Source organism: Suncus etruscus, chromosome 18 (assembly GCF_024139225.1).
Source record: "Suncus etruscus isolate mSunEtr1 chromosome 18, mSunEtr1.pri.cur, whole genome shotgun sequence".
Taxonomy (NCBI): Eukaryota; Metazoa; Chordata; class Mammalia; order Eulipotyphla; family Soricidae; genus Suncus; species Suncus etruscus.
In genome coordinates this window covers 54,499,805-54,517,340 of record NC_064865.1, presented here as the reverse complement: position 1 = coordinate 54,517,340, position 17,536 = coordinate 54,499,805, and positions in this window count along the sequence as shown.

Genomic DNA, 17,536 nt, shown 5'->3' with positions numbered 1-17,536 from the left:
GACCCAAGGCTGTAGGTCAGTGCCGGGGGCGCATCTCTGAAGAATATAGCCCCATGTTGAATTTCCGACAGCCCTAAAAGAAATTAGAAAATCCAAATCTATTCCAAAACATCTTAATTGCCCAAAGCATCCAGTATTCCTGTCTCAGTAGACTAGTGAGTGGCCTGAAATTTGAATATTCATGAGACCTAGCCAGAACATGTCAAAATTGAGTTTGAGATTTAGTAGGTGTGGAGAAGGCTCTGAGATATGCCCACTAAAGCCATTGCTTTACTATGGGTGACAGGGTCAATACTTTGAGAACCACTGCTTTAATCCAGGGGCAGGTGGTTTCCAAGCATTCAAGTGCATGCACTAGGCTGGTGAAGTGACTCAAAGGACCGGAACACAACCAACCCCTAGCACAGAACCAAGAGAATTGCTACCCCAGCACTTCTGGCCCCAAACAAACCAAAAAGATGCCTATAAAAAAGTACCTTTGTGTCTGTACATTGAAATACAACTCCTGAGTAAAAATCAGTGGTTCTCAACAATGGATAGTTTTTGCTTCTAGGAAGTGTTTGATGATGTCTAGAGAGCTTTGGTGTTATAAATGTTGTGAGGCATGAGTGGGGGGGTTGACCCCTCTAAACATCCAAACAGCACCTGCAAGGAGGGATACTTGACCTATTTCCACTCCATCGTATGCCTTTAACTGTTGCATATAATAGAAAGAGCGGGTCCTCGTGAATAAGCTTTATGTCTAAGATAGCAGTTCTCAGCCCCATTTGCCCTTAAAGCAAGTATGTGCCTTAGACCAACTCCAAGTACTTAATAGAAAAATCTTGTTCTTCTGACTGCTTGTGATGGTTTAAACTAATGACTCTCAGTTAGGGGTCATATGGCCCCCTATTGCTTCCCAGGATATTGGGGGTCACATATAAAATTATATCAATGGAGGGGCTGCAACATGAAACTTTGGAGGCCAACCAGTGGGAGGGGCAGGGTGGAGATTGGGAGGCACAGGAAGGAAATAAAATTGGAAGGGAGCCACAGTTGGAAACAGGTTGAAAAACACTGGTTTAAACGAGTGATTCTAAGCCCAAGAGAATCCCTGATTGACCCGTAAGCAGAGCCAGGAGTATAATCTAAACACTGCCAGGTGTGGTCCCCATAAATAAATAAACTAGTGGTTCTCCACTTAATGTTTTACATGGCAATCATCCAGGAGAGCCTTTAGAAACACAAATGCAGAAATTCTGGGTTAAATGCTCTGCCCTTGATGGGAATTTTGTAAGCCTCCAATGTGTGTGGAATATGCAGCTAAGACTAAACTTCTCTGGAATCCAACCATGCTAGGAACCTAGCCACTGAAACACTGAGTGAAAAGAGAAAATTTGTTGTACTCTGATCATATAGCTGATTACAGATAAAACAACAACAGCAACACAAAACCCCTTCTATCCCAAAGCAAGTTAAACCCATAAAAAGTTTTTCAGCAAATACCATGTGCTTCTGGGAAGTGTGAACTATGCTGTGTGTTAGGAAGATAGGACTGGAAAGTACAAGGGAAAGTGTGAGGTCTTGCAATGGAACACAGTATAATGGAGAAGTCAGAGATGTCCAATCCCATCCATCCACTTGGCACAGATGGACATAAAGTGTTGAGGGAAGGGTCAAGTGACTTGCTCATGCTTTTGGGTAAAAAATTCCTAGCAAGGAAAACTGTTGAGCTGGCTGTTGGAAAACAAACAGTGTTGCTAGAAATTCAAATACTTCCATGTAGTTGGATGTTCCAGAATTAATGGAGAGAACAATTATGTAAGCAGGAGAAAAAAGTGGCATAAAGCCAGAGACTAAGTTGGATCCACTTGGTTGTATAGTATAGATGAGAGGACCTGAGGAATATTTGGGTTAGGGATGGTTGGGAGTTAAGGAGGTGGAGTTTGGGGGCCGCATTCAGCATTTTTTTGAAGTTAGTCCTGGCTCTGTGCTCAGAAGTCACTCCTGGTGGTGATATATGGTGCAGGAAATAGTACTAGAGTTGGTTGCATGCAGGGCAGTACCTGTATGTACCTGATGTACTTCCTCTACAGCCCCACTGGTGAGAGGTTTTAAGCACAGGAGTGATGGGAAAGGTGTTCTCACTGCTGTCACCTGCATCCTTGACATTCTTGGAGTATGTCATTTATTTGGCCCAGGGGTTCCCTGTGTGTTACCCCCAGGGATGGATCACACTGTGGCTCCATGACTCTCATTCCTGAGCTTGCACAGCTGGCCCTGCTGGGTTCCAGTTCTGGAGGATGACAAACTCCCTAGAGAAGGGGAGATGTGGGTTTTCAGTATGGGCAGTGACCTACGTCAGCCTGGTCAGCCAGAGTCCTTCCTTCCTGGGCCTCAAGCCCAGAAGCTGCTCTTTGCCCTTCCTGTTCACCTTTGGCTGCCAACACAGGCCTAGAGGGATTCATCCCTGGAACTGTCCCCTGTAACCTCTCAGATCCAGGTGGAGAATTCATCACTGCTGCTAGGCCCTGCTATCTTTATATGAGCTCCTAGGGAGGACTCCATTTGTGAAAGAAAATAAGCAATAGAGCCAAGGGCCTGTTAAGTCCAGAACTCTGTCTGCTCTGAAGCACTTAAGCACCTAAAAATGAGAGAAGATGAGGCAGAGAAGGAATCACAAAGCTTATGTATTGGCAAATAGCTTTGCTCTAATTCTTTTTTTTTTTTAAGGAGAGAACTACTTACACATTTTTTACTTTATTTAAATAAAATGCATCACGTAGTAGACTTAGTTAAACATAATACTTATTTCCAGATAAGTGAGAGGGAAGTTGTCTTCAAAGAATAAGAAAAAAAAAAAGAAGAGAAGAAAGTTAAAAAAAAAAAAGTAGAGTAGCAAGAACATTTGTGAAAATTAGTGTATCTCCAATAAAATCATTAATACAATGGCAGAAAGTTTAATAAGCTCTTGTTAGCTTTTCATTCTGTTAAATTGGTATATTCCTGTAGGATGAATGCATCAAACAAATGAAGTTGTCCAGAAATTAAAAAGCACTATTACTGGGCCAGAGAGATAGCATAGCGATAGGGCGTTTGCTTTGCACACAGCTGATCCAGGATGGACAGTGGTTCGAATCTTGGCATCCCATAGGGACTCCCAAGCCTGCCAGGAGCAGTTTCTGAGCACAAAGCCAGGAATATCCCTGAGTACTGCCAGGTGTGACCCAAAAACCAAAACCAAACAAACAAACAAAGAAACACTATTACTGATACTGTGACTTTTGTAGGGTGTATTCTGAGCTGCCAGATCTACTGGAAAAAAAAGGGTGCAGAAGAGGATGCCTTCACTCACTCCAAAACACCCTAGCAATATCAGCCAAAAAACCGATGTACTGAAATTTGGTCAAATTGGTTCCCAAAGTGATTTGTAGAGGGGTGGTGAGGTGAGACCATTGGCAAAATGGTGATTCTGGGTGACGGAAACAGCAGGTGTTGCTTTGGCAGGGTGAGGTCTTGGCCCACTCTTTCCTCCTGAGATGGTCAGCTTTCTACTGCATGGCCAGTATACCCATTATTTTTCACAACTAGATTTCCATCTCATTTGAAAAAAGAGTGAGTCTATGGGGCCATCCTGGTGTGAACATGGTGGCTATGTTTGTGGGCATGCTACTATTAAGAAGAAAGAACTATCTTAAATTCACAATTGTGTCCCCAACCATCAAGAACCTGTGAATCAACTTAGTGAAGGAGGTGAAAGATTTATATAAAGAGAATTATAAATTTCTATTAAAAGGAATAGACTAAGACAAAAGAAGTGTAAATACAATCCCTATTCAAAGATATGGATGAATTAACCTTATCTTTATTTTCTTTCTCTTTTTCCCCATTTTTGGATCACATCCAACAGTGTTCGTTACTCTTGGCCCTGCACTCAGATATCACTACTGGTGGGGTTCAGGGGATTGAACCCTAGGTTGGGCTTTGACCTAAGTCTTAGTCTTTTCACAAATCACTAATTTCTACCTATCTACATTTAAATACTAGTTAGAATAAATTTTCAGTGGCATTTTACAAATATCATCAGAAATAGGGCCTGTGAAATAAGAAGTAAATCACTTACCTTGCATGCAGGTGACCCTGGTTCAATTCCCAACACCTCAAGTATTGCCAGGACATTTCCATATATATATATATTTATATATATATATATATATTTATATAGGAATATATGGGACATATATATATGAAACATATATATGGAACCAGGACTATCTCCTGAGAAATTTTAGGTGTGACCATAAATCTAAAATAATTAATTAATTAAATAAATAAATAAATACCTGTTGCCAGAGAGTACAGCATGTAAGGTGCTTGCCTTGCACATAGCCGATCCAGGTTTTATCTCCAGCATCCCACATGTTCCAAGTCCACCAGAAGTGATCCCTGAGTATAAAGACAGGAGTATATCCCTAAAATAGTCAATATAGCCCCCAAATTAATTAATTAAAATAAACTAATAAAAACCAAAAATAATGGCAATATTTTGTTGAAACAGATATATATATTTTATTTCTTTGATTTAGGGTTGTTGTTTTGTTTTGTTTTGTTTTGTTTTTCTGCTTTTTGGGCCACAGCCTGTGATGCTCAGGGATTATTCCTGGCTTTGCACTTAGGAATCGCTCCTGGCTTGAAGAACCATATGGAATGCCGAGGATCAAACCCAGGTTAATCCTGGGTGATCAGTGTGCAAGGAAAATGCCCTACTGCTGTGCCATCACTCAGCCCCTTATTTTATCAATTTAATATAATCAATGAAATTAATTTAATATACTATTATGCCATTGCCCCTGTATATAATCCTTCTGAAAGAAAATTTTACATAAATTATGTATCACTAAAATAATACTATTAGTATATATAAAAATATATACACAAAGATGCTTGTTGAAGTGTTATCTGTAACATCAAATTACTAAAGCAATCTAAATTCTCAACTATAAAATATCTTTTTTTTAACTATAACATATCTTAAATGATGGTATATTGACAAAATTGAGTGTGATGACATATGCTGAGAGTAAAAGATTAAGTAGAAGCAAAATACTTTAATCAACTGGAATTATTTTTAGCTACAAGTAAAAGGCAATTTAATGATAGTGACTCAAATAGAGTTAATTTTTCTTATAAAAATAAATCAAGAAACCCAACTACAGTGCTGATGCAAAGCCAACATCTCTGTAATCCTTCTAAGCTTTTCTTTTTGGTCAAGATGTCTGCAATGCACCAGCCTTCATGTTGATGATGAATACAGGAAGAAGAGTAACAAATTCCTTTTCTATATGAAAATGAAAGCAATACAGAAGCATCCTCAGTACGCATTCCCTAAATCACTTGAACCCAAACCTACTTCGCAGACTCTTCCTTAAGGTGTCAAATAGTGACAGGAATGATCTTAATTAGCTTTGCAGATTTTGATTCGCCACCTGAGACTCAGTGCATCGCCAGCTTAAATAAAATCAGGTTTTCATCAACAAGAAGAAGGAAATGAATATTTAGGGGGAAGGTTATCAGCTCTTTTTCAAGTGATCTAAACCCTGTAAAGTCAACACTACAAAAACTATGTGTATTAAGCAATGGTTGGTCAGAAAGGAAGATGGAAATGGTAAGTGCATTCTGTATAAGATTCTGTGTAGGCTCTTTTTACTGTTATTTTCTCTAATCTCTAAAATATAACAATACTTGGACATAGAATACAAAATATAAAAGAAAGCAATGCCTCTTTGCACGTGCTCCCCTTCCCCAAACATCAATTTCAGCTCTCAAAGCTAATAAACAATTCCTTATTGGGTGGCTATTTTTTTCGTATTGGAAATCATGATTTGTTTACATGACTAATAGTATTTGTCCTCCAGACCCTATTTTCCCCCCCACTGGGTTCAATGATATGTCTAGACTCCTATTTGCAGACATTCTCTTTTCTTTGAACAAGATGGTGGTCAGATCCTTGACTTTGCATCAGTCTTGTTCTTGCATGTCTTGTATGTCAGGAAGCATGTAGATTCGATTGACTGGAGGTGAAATTAGTCCCTGGGAGTGTTGCCTGCAGAAGCTCTCTGGTAGCTGGCCAAGACTTTTGAAGGGAAATTCCTACTTTGGTTGAAAGAATCAGCTAAGTACTTCTAGGATTTCTTCCAACCCAGAGTGCTCATTTTTATGAGTTGTAGTTGTTGAAACTTGTCTCAATTGAAATTCCAGATGGTTCTTCTCCACAATCTAAGAATGATTATTAAAATCAGTTAGACATTAATCTTATTTAAATTCTTGAACTAAATGTCAAGTTTATGGACAAATGGATGCAAATCAGGGACTATTTTTACGACTTATTAAATCTTAAACATAAGAGGAAGGAAACTTATTTTGGGGGTTTTCCATCATTTCAACTGACCTGTAGTTCCTCCATTATGGTGGTTTGCTGGGGCTCCCCCTTCCTGCAGCTCTTCACTTCAGCCCAGCAGTTTTACCTGCCATCTTGTGCATACACCTAGAAAAGCATCATACTTTATATTCTTTAATATTATAGCTTTCTTCCACAACCCTAGATAACAGGATAACGTGGGCCTGTGGTGAACTATTGCCCACTTCAGATGCACTGACACATATTCAACAGTCTTCCAGAGAGAGAAATCCAAGGAATTTTGTGAGTCTCAGGTTTACTTCGTTTTGTTGGTGGTGATCTGGTAGTTTTAATATATCATCAGTTTTGTTCACATCCACGCTGTAGATTTGTGAAAGTGGTGACATGTGCACAGGTCACCAATATATAAAGCTGGTTTGGTGAGGGATTCAAACAATAGTACAGCCCACAGACACTTGCCTTGCTCTTGGCTGACCCAGGTTTGATCCCCAGAGCCCTGTAAGAGAGAACCCTGAAAACTTCTAGGAGTAATCCCTAAATGCAGAACTAGGACTAAGTCCTGAGCACTATCATCTTAGATCACATTTTTCTTTTACCCAAAATGAAGGCCTTCCCCCAACTCCCTCTTTCCTTTTCATCTATTCCTTTGATATGTCATGTAATGTTCACCTAGACTGGGTAGCTTGATATAGGTATCTTTGTCACATACTTGACCGTACCCTTCCTTGTTGGTAAATAAAGAGGTTTTGGTTTGGCTTGGCAGTCAAAGAGGAACCATGAGGTAAGAAATACCCCAGCACCATGATTCTCTCCTGACCGGCTTGGTTTATTAATTCTTTGCAGCTACCCTGCTTCAGTCCCATTCATCTGGGGGGTGAGAAATATGGCATGTGGGGTGATTTTACACTGCCAGGTGTGACTCAAAATTCAAATAAACAAAATTAAAGCTGCTTGGTGAGTCTTCAACCTTATTACAGTTTTTGGACAAACACACTCAGGCCTGGTGTAGAATCCCTCATTCCTCTGACCCAAAATGCGTTGTGGAACCCACGGTCCATGCACGCATGCTAAACCCTTCTCCTTCACAGAAAATAACTAGCTATCTTTGATAGGCTGAGGTGAAAGTTTCTTAGAGCTCAATCCATGAAAACACTTGTGGAAATGGAGAATGAATTCTCTGGTCACCTCTTCACGAGTGAAAGAAAGGCTCTTCTTTTCCTCCCCACCCTGCTTCGTGGGCACCCTCTGTCCACATGAGAAAGGCAGAGTGTGAGGTATTGTGGGAAAGGGAAAAACCTTCTTTCCTCAGGTTTACTCACCCTGTTTGGCTAAGTAGAGAAGTCAGGGACAACATTCATACTTATTCATTATCTGATATCTCCTCAGCTGTGTTGGCATTTTCTTTGGTTCACAGGCTGTTTCAAGTTTGAGTTACAGTCAACTGTTGTGAGGTTTCACTTGTAAGTCCATATTTCTGGTCTCTGTTGACGATCCTGGGTGGGCCTCTTATCATGGCTACCTCCACTGTATAGAAAAGGTGGCCATCTTTCAACGAAGGACACTTTCTAGGTTGATGATTGTGAACTTTTTATGTTGGAAGACAGATCAACAGTTGAAAGCAGTGTTTTAGGGTTTGTTTTCCACTTTTCTCCAAAATGACCTGGATCTTCATAGTGCAATATTATCCATATCCTCTCTACCTTCTTGGGTCTCTGAAGTATTCTGGGTTTATAGACCTGTTTTAACGATCACAAACAGTACCATGAAAATGATTGCACAAGATAAAAATCTTGCAAAGCAATCTTAATAAGCTAAAGGAACAGGATGGTTGTACCATAAATTCTTAAAATGTTTATTAAAACATTAAAAACTCCTTGGACTCTATATGTAGAAGAGAATTGAAAAAAATATACAAAAAAAAAAGGAAAAGAAAAAACATAAAACTAGCACTTCTTTAGTAATTCACAACTTAACATAAAATATTGATAATTATGGTGGTTTATTTCTTTGTAAAAACTTCACAAAAGTACTTTAAACTGTGCTTATGTTCTGTATAATTTGCAGTAGAAAGCAAGTATGTTTTCTAGACACTGGCAAGTTTGGATCTGCTGTGAACATTTTGTCTTTGTGGTTTTGATGCCATGAAATATTATGTGAGAGTTTTGTAAGGCAAAGTGTTTACCAACATCGTTTCCTCTTCCTGGCCCTCATTAATGTCAGTGAGTTGACCTTCACAAAGTTCCTCTGGTTGTGTATCTAGAGTCTCTCCCATGGGGCATAGTTGATATTCTCCATCAAGATTCTGTAACTCTATTTGAATTCTGTTTGAATGTCACCATCATGTTATCACTTTGGGGTGTTGTGCTTGTTTGTGGGCCATACTCAGTGAGCTAAGGAGCTACTCTCAGCTCATGGTTCACTCCCAGAAGTGTTCAGGTACCATGTTATCCTAGGGATTGAAGCCAGAGCTCTTGCATATGGAGCACATGTTTAGCTTCTTGCATGTTCTCCTCTGACCTTTGTGTAGACCACCAAACTTGGCCAATCATTGATTAGAGTTGGTTGTTTCTGTAATGATGCGTGGAACCAGAAGTTCCTAGATCTAGAAAGAATATTGGTACTTTATGAAACCACTCACGGCTAAGCTATCCTGGCAGCTGATTTGGAGTTGTGTGTTTGAGCCACTTGTACTTCTAAACTAAGATCAGAAAAACAGAAACTTCTTCCTATCAAAACTTTTCATTGTGAGGATTGTGTGACAAGACCAAATGAAAGCTTCAAAAGATGAAAGCTTTAGAATGGACGTTGGAAGTCACTCAGGCTCTCTTACCTCCAAAGAAGGGTCGCCTTGACCAGCAGAGCAGCCTAGCTGTGAGCTTTTGGTTTGCAGAACAGTTGAGAAAGCAAACTTTCCTCCTGTGTTTTCATAACACAGCCCAAGACTTACCAAAACCCCTTACTTCAGCATTCTGACCAGCAGGTGGAGTTCCAGACTCCCATCTTGCCCCAAAGGGCCTCCGTGTAAAAAGTCAGAACTTTCAAATATCTTGGTGGGACAGACAAAGAATTGGAACTCTTAAATTCACGTGACAAAAATAACTCTCCCTGAGGAATCTGCTCTTGCCTCCCAAACCGAGTCCAAGAAGCCGAAAGAAACTTTCCTGGGAAGAACAAATCAGTTTAGCTCTCTTTGATCTACAACTGTCTTTGGGATGTTAATTTTTCTTCTTTGATTCTTTATTTCTTGGCTGTTCAATGCTATTTTTTTTTTAATTTTTTTTTTAATGTTTAACACTTTAATTCGTCTGCCAACAAGATCCCCACCATGGCCAGTCAGGGCCATTCCCCAAAGGAGATGAGCCTATTTTTTTTTCAATATTTTAAACATTTTGCATACATTCTTAAATATGAATGTTCCATGATTTACATCGTTATTTATCATTGGGTTCCATATGTGCAATGTCCTAACACCAATCCCTGTCGACTTCCTTCCACCTATTCACACTACCCTGACTCTCTCTCTCTCTTTCTCCCTCTCTCCCTCCCTCTCTCTCTCTCTCTCTCTCTCTCTCTCTCTCTCTCTCTCTCTCTCTTTCTCCCTCTCTCCCTCTCTCTCTCTCTCTCTCCTTGCCAGGCACATTTTGAAGTTTGGGTCTCATGCTTATAGCATTGTTGGCTCTGTAGTTTGAACATAAACATAAGCCACATTTCTACACCAATGATGTGAACTTCTGACTCTTTGACTTCAAGTTTAGTTATGGGTCTGGGGGTAGGGAGGCCACTTAGCCAGTGTTTCTGTAAACTTAATCTAAACTATAAGTTTCCGAAGATTTCACATAACACAGTACATCTGAATCCATAATTAATGCCATGGATTTCATGTAGGACTCTCACCTACTGTGGAGAGACAGTCCTTAGGAATCTAGCTGGATTAAAGAGGCGTCTATGGTATGATTAGAATAGCTACATAACATGACCAGAATTCTGGATCTCGTTGACTTTGCGAAAATCACCTTGATGTAATGTGCTACTCTTACTAGATTTACTAGATCACTAGGTGAGCTATCCTAGAAGTCATACAACAGAAAGGCTCAAAGATCAAGTAAAAAGGTTCACATCATATGATTTATGAAGTCCAATTGAAGTACAAGAAAGGAGCCAAATAGGATAGCAGGTAAGGCTCTGGTCTTGCATGCAGTTGACCCACGTTCAATTCTTGGCACCACATATGAGCTTCAAACATAAAAGCAAGGAACCCTGAGTTTAGAAGCAGGAATAATCCTTGAGTACCACAGGGTGTGGCTCCAAAACAACAACCCAAAAAAGAAAAAAGAAAATATAAAGGGAAAGCAAGTGGAAAGAGGTCTGGTAAGGAAACCTAAATACTTTTCAGGTAGAGCAGATCAACCATAGTACTTAAATTTTAGAATATGCAAACATCATCTCTCTCTTTATTTTATTTTACTTTTAAATTTTTTGGATTTGGGGCCACATCCAATAGTGTTTGGAACTTACTCCTGGTAGGTTCAGGGAACCATATGGGGTGCCAGGGATTGAACCTTATTCAGCCACATGTAAGGCAAGGGTTCCATTTTATTATCTCTTCAACCCCCAATAATAATTTTTTTTTTTGGTTTTTGGGTCACACCTGGCAGTGCTCAGGTGTTACTCCTGGCTCTACACTCAGAAATCATTCCTGGCTGGCTTGGCGGACATATGGGATGCCAGAATTCGAACCATCATCCTTCTGCATGCAAGGCAAACACTCTAACTCCATGCTATCTCTCTGCCCCCCCCCCAAGCATAATCTCTTTTTTTAATTTGTTTTGGTTTTGGAGGGGCCACACCGATGTTGCTCGGGGATTACTCCTGGCTCTGAGCTCAGAAATGATTCCTGGCAGGCTTGGGGCACCATATGGAAAGTGAGGGGTAGAACCCAGATCTATCCTAGGTCAGCAGTGTGCAAGGCAAATACCCTACAAAATGCTATCACTCCGGCCTCTAAATGTAATCTCTTATGTCTTCTTCTCTCTCTTTCTCTGTCTCTCTCTGTCTCTCTCTGTCTCTGTCTGTCTCTCTCTGTCTGTCTGTCTGTCTGTCTCTTTAAAAGCAACCAAGGGCTTTAATGATGCTTCTTGGAGATAGATAGAACAGGTAACACCAATGTTTGATTAAATGAAAACTTTCTGAACATTGAATGAATATTTTATAGATTTTTCTAGTGTCTGAGTTTTCTTGGGTTTCATACATCTCATATATATTTATTATTTTATAGGTAATGGGATTTTTTGGCTTATGCTTTTCTGTAGACAATTTACATAAATTTTAGTTCTTAGCTTCTTATGGTTTACTCATCACACTTAGGAGTTTTACCTGTTGTATTCTTTATATTTTCTCGACAGAATAACTGAATTGGGGGGGGGAATGTTTGGGCCACACCCGGTGGCACTCATGGGTTACTCCTGGCTCAGCACTCTTAAATCACTCCGGGAAGACATGGAGAATCATATAAGATGCCGGGTATCAAACTAGGGTCTGTCTGGGGTTGGACAGGTACAAGGCAAACACCCTACTGCTATGCCATTGCTCTGGCCCCTAACTGAATATTTTCAACAGTCCAACAAATGCACTTTACCAGTCACCCCTTAGAGTGTCCAGTTCTTTCTCACACATCATGCAGAAAAGTTAAAATTACAAACCATCACGATCATTGTAAGCAATATAGAAGCAGCGGGGCCCAGAGAGATAGCACAGCGGTGTTTGCCTTGCAAGCAGCCTATCCAGGACCAAAGGTGGTTGGTTCGAATCCCAGTGTCCCATATGGCCCCCTGAGCCTGGCAGGAGCTATTTCTGAGCAGACAGCCAGGAGGAACCCCTGAGCACTGCTGAATGTGGCCCAAAAACCAAAAAAAAAAAAAAAAAAATAGAAGCAGCATCTTTTAAACAATTCCTCCTCAGTTTGACATGAGACTATCAGTCAGGTCTTTGCAGAAGCTCCAAGGCTGTGCTTTTATAGCTTCTGGAAACCAGCAGTCACATGAAATTTAGAGAATCTAAGCTCAAAAAAAAATCTCCTTTTTATCTGCTAAATTGTCTGCTATGTCAAAGTTCATCTTCGGGTGACTTTGTGTGTGTCGGTTTATCTTTTGTGTTTCCTTATCAGAAGCATTGTTTGTTATGTCTGTGAAAATGTTCAACTATAATATTGAATTGTTCTGTTCTCTGACAGAATAGATATATATGTATATGTATACATATATGCATAGGTATATATATATATATGTATATATGGCCTGAGGTACCAATAAGGAAAGTGATCAATCTTTCTCCTACACCATTGTTATCTCTCTAGAAGCCTCCCATCCTGCTCAACTACCCCTGAGAATCAGGAATTAAAAACTTTATGCAAAGCCTGTTGTGTTCTAAAAAAATTCTCTTTTATTATGTGAGGGAATTTGCTTCCTTGTAACTTTTACCTGTTGCTCCCATTCCTCTTCTGTATACTAAAACATTTCAATATTTAAAAATGTTCATAGAATCTTCTCATCCTTCTCCAACACCGTGCTTCTAGCTGTGTCTGCAATTAGGACAGCAATGTTCCATTGTTGGTTGTCTGTGAGTTGTGAGAACACATGGGAAGCAAAGAGTTTCTACTAGGTCAGATGAGCAGAACACACATACTAGGAACAACTGTACCATATTTTCCCCATGAAGTATTGCTTCAACATGTTGGAAATAACACACTTTGTTGATTTCATTAGGGTTAACTGAACTCCTCGGCCTAGTTCTCAGACTATTGTTTTAGTAAGAACCTTACCAAATACTGTATAGTTAGGATGCTTTCTTTAATAAGATTAAACCAACTCTTAGCAATGCATTTTTTCTAGCACATGATAAACACCAAGTCAGGATAGAAATCCAGCTTGGATATCTTAGGTAATTGCCTTCCATTCTCAAAAAATCTTGACTCAAGTCTATAATCAAGATAGGTCAGGATTTCCTGGATAGATGTGACCCTCCTGATATATTTAGGACCAGTCAATAACTTGCTATTGTCAATATCTGGGCTGCATATTTATGGTCAGGAATCTGGCTTTGTTATTTATGATGTTTCAATCACTTGGCTTATATAGAACCTTTGGCCTTTACCTCTGGCGTTATTATATGTAGTTTATCTATAGCTGCTCTTCTGGCCACTTTTGGGGTGTTAAATGAGGGGGAATTATTATATTCCAATCAATAATTGATCCCTTTTTTTATATTTACAAGGTCGTCCATGATTGAGTTTTATTCTTACAATGTCCAACACCGATCCCTTCACCATACATTTTTTTTGGTGTGGTGATTGTGTGCTTCTTTTTTTTTCTTACTTATATTAATCTTTTTTTATATTTTATTTAAACACCTTGACTACATGCATGATTGTGTTTGGGTTTCAATCATGTAAAGAACACCACCCATCACCAGTGCAACATTCCCATCACCAATGTCCAAAATCTCCCTCCTCCTCACCCGACCCCCGCCTGTACTCTAGACAGGCTTTCCATTCCCCTCATACATTCTCATTATTAGGACAGTTCGAAATGTAGTTATTTCTCTTTTTCTGTTTTTTTTTTTTTGTAGTTATTTCTCTAACTAAACTCATCACTGTTTGTGGTGAGCTTCCTGAGGTGAGCTGTAACATCCAGCTCTTTTCTCTTTTGTGTCTGAAAATTATTATTGCAAGAATGTCTTTCATTTTTCTTAAAACCCATAGATGAGTGAGACCATTCTGCGTTTCTCTCTCTCTCTCTCTCTCTCTCTCTCTCTCTCTCTCTCTCTCTCTCTCTCTCTCTCTCTCTCTCTCTCTCCCCTCTGACTTATTTCACTCACCATAATAGATTCCATGTACATTCATGTATAGGAAAATTTCATAACTTCATCTCTCCTGACAGCTGCATAATATTCCTTGTGTATATGTACCACAGTTTCTTTAGCCATTCGTCTGTTGAAGGGCATCTTGATTGTTTCCAGAGTCTTGCTATGGTAAATAGTGCTGCAATGAATATAGGTGTAAAGAAGGGGTTTTTGTATTGTATTTTTGTGTTCCTAGGGTATATTCCTAGGAGTGGTATAGCTGGGTCGTATGAGAGCTCGATTTCTAATTTCTGGAGGAATCTCCATATCACTTTCCATAAAGGTTGAACTAGACGGCATTCCCACCAGCAGTGGATAAGAGTTTCTTTCTCTCCACATCCCCGCCAACACTGTTTATTCTCATTCTTTGTGATGTGTGCCATTCTCTGTGGTGTAAGGTGGTACCTCATAGTTGTTTTGATTTGCATCTCCCTGATGATTAGTAATGTAGAGCATTTTTTCATGTGTCTTTTGGCCATTTGTATTTTTTCTTTGTCAAAGTGTCTGTCCATTTCTTCTCCCCATTTTTTGATGAGATTATATGGTTTTTTTTTCTTGTAAATTTCTGTCAGTGCCTGGTATATTTTGGAGATTAGCCCCTTATCTGATGGGTATTGGGTGAATAGTTTCTCCCACTCAGTGGGTGGCTCTTGTATCCTGGGCACTATTTCCTTTGAGGTGCAGAAGCTTCTCAGCTTAATATATTCCCATCTGTTAATCTCTGCTTTCACTTGCTTGGAGAGTACAGTTACCTCCTTGAATATGCCTGTAGTCTCAATGTCCTGGAGTGTTTTGCCTATGTGTTGTTCTATATATTTTATGGTTTCGGTCTGATATCAAGGTCTATAATCCATTTGGATTTAACCTTCGTACATGATGTTAGCTGGGGGTCTAAGTTCAATTTTTTGCAAGTGGCTAGCCAGTTGTGCCAACACCACTTGTTGGAGTTGCTCCATTTAGGATTTCTTGCTCCTTTATCAAAAATTAGGTGATTGTATGTCTGGGGAACATTTTCTGAGTATTCAAGCCTATTCCACTGATCTGAGGGCCTGTCCTTATTCCAATACCATTCTGTTTTGATAACTATTGCTTTGTAGTACAGTTTAAAGTTGGGGAAAGTAATTCCTCCCATATTCTTTTTCCCAATGATTGCTTTAGCTATTCTAGGGTGTTTATTGTTCCAAACGAATTTCAAAAGTGCCTGATCCACTTCTTTGAAGAATGTCATGGGTATCTTTAGAGGGATCGCATTAAATCTGTATAATGCCTTAGGGAGTATTGCCATTTTGATGATGTTAATCCTGCCAATCCATGAGCAGGGTATGTGTTTCCATTTTCGTGTGTCCTCTCTTATTTCTTAGAGCAGAGTTTTATAGTTTTCTTTGTATAGGTCCTTCACATTTTTAGTCAAGATGATTCCAAGATATTTGAGTTTGTGTGGCACTATTGTGATTGGGGTTGTTTTCTTAATGTCCATTTCTTCCTTATTACTATTGGTGTATAGAAAGGCTATTGATTGTTTGTGTTAATTTTGTAGCCTGCCACCTTGCTATATGAGTCTATTGTTTCTAGAAGCTTTTTGATAGAGTCTTTAGGGTTTTCTAAGTAGAGTATCATGTCATCTGCAAACAGCTGTATTTTCTTGATATCTTTTTCGTGCCTAATCGCTATAGCAAGTACTTTCAGTGCTATGTTGAATAGGAGTGGTGAGAGAGGACAGCCTGTCTTGTGCCAGCATTTAGAGGGAAGGCTTTTAGTTTTTCTCCATTGAGGATAATATTTGCCACTGGCTTGTGGTAGATGGCCTTAACTATATTGAGAAAGGTTCCTTCCATTCCCATCTTGCTGAGAGTTTTGATCAAGAATGGGTGTTGGACCTTATCAAATGCTTTCTCTGCCATCTATTGATACAATCATGTGATTTTTATTTTTCTTGTTGTTGATATTGTGTGTTATTTTGATAGATTTACAGATGTTAAACCCTCCTTGCATTCCTGGGATGAAACCTACTTGATCGTAGTGGATAATCTTCTTAATGAGGCACTGAATCCTATTTGCCAGGATTTTGTTGAGGATCTTTGCATCTGCATTCATCAGCGATATTGGTCTGTAATTTTCTTTTTTGGTAGGTAGCATCTCTGTCTGGTTTAGGTATCAAGGTGATGTTGGCTTCATAAAAGCTATTTGGAAGTGTTTCCGTTTGTTCAATGTCATGAGTCTTGCCAGGTAGTAGTATTGGTAGTAGTTCCTCTTGAAAAGTTTGAAAGAATTCATTAGTGAATCCATCTGGGCCTGGCTTTTGTTTTTGGGCAGACATTTGATTACCGTTTTAATTTCATCAATAGTGATGGGGGTGTTTAGATATGCTACATCCCCTTCCTTCAACCATAGAAGATTATACAAGTCCAAGAATTTATCCATTTCTTCCAGGTTCTCATTTTTAGTGGCGTAGAGTTTCTCAAAGTAGTTTCTGATTACCCTTTAAATCTCTGCCATATGAGTAGTGATCTCTCCTTTTTCATTCCTAATACGAGTTATCAAGTTTCTCTCTCTGTCTCTCTCTGTCTCTCTCTTTCTTTGTTAGTTTTTCCAGTGGTCTATCAATCTTGTTTATTTTTTCAAAGAACCAACTTCTGCTTTCGTTGATCTTTCGGATTGTTTTTTGGGTTTCCACTTCATTGATTTCTGCTCTCAGCTTTGTTATTTCCTTCTGTCTCCCTATTTTTGGGTCCTTCTGTTGAGCACTTTCTAGTTCTATTAGCTGTGTCATTAATCTACTCAGGTAAGCCCCTTCTTCCTTCCTGATGTGTGCTTGCAAAGCTATAAATTTTCCTCTCAGTACTGCTTTTGCTGTGTCCCATAAGTTCTGATAGTTTGTGTCTTTATTGTCATTTGTTTCCAGAAACCTTTTGATTTCCTCCTTGATTTCATCTCAGACCCACTGGTTATTCAGTATGAGGCTGTTTAACTTCCAGGTGTTAAAGTTTTCTTCTGTGTCCCTTTGGAATTCACAAATAATTTCAGAGCCTTGTGGTCAGCGAAGGTAGTCTGCAAAATTTCTATCCTCTTGATATTATGGAGGTATGTTTTATGTGCCAGCATGTAGTCTATCCTGGAGAATGCCCATGTACATTGGAGAAGAATGTGTATCCAGGTTTCTGGGGATGGAGTGTCCTATATATATCCACTAGGCCTCTTTCTTCCATTTCTCTCCTCAGTATATTTCTCTCCTAGTATATTCTT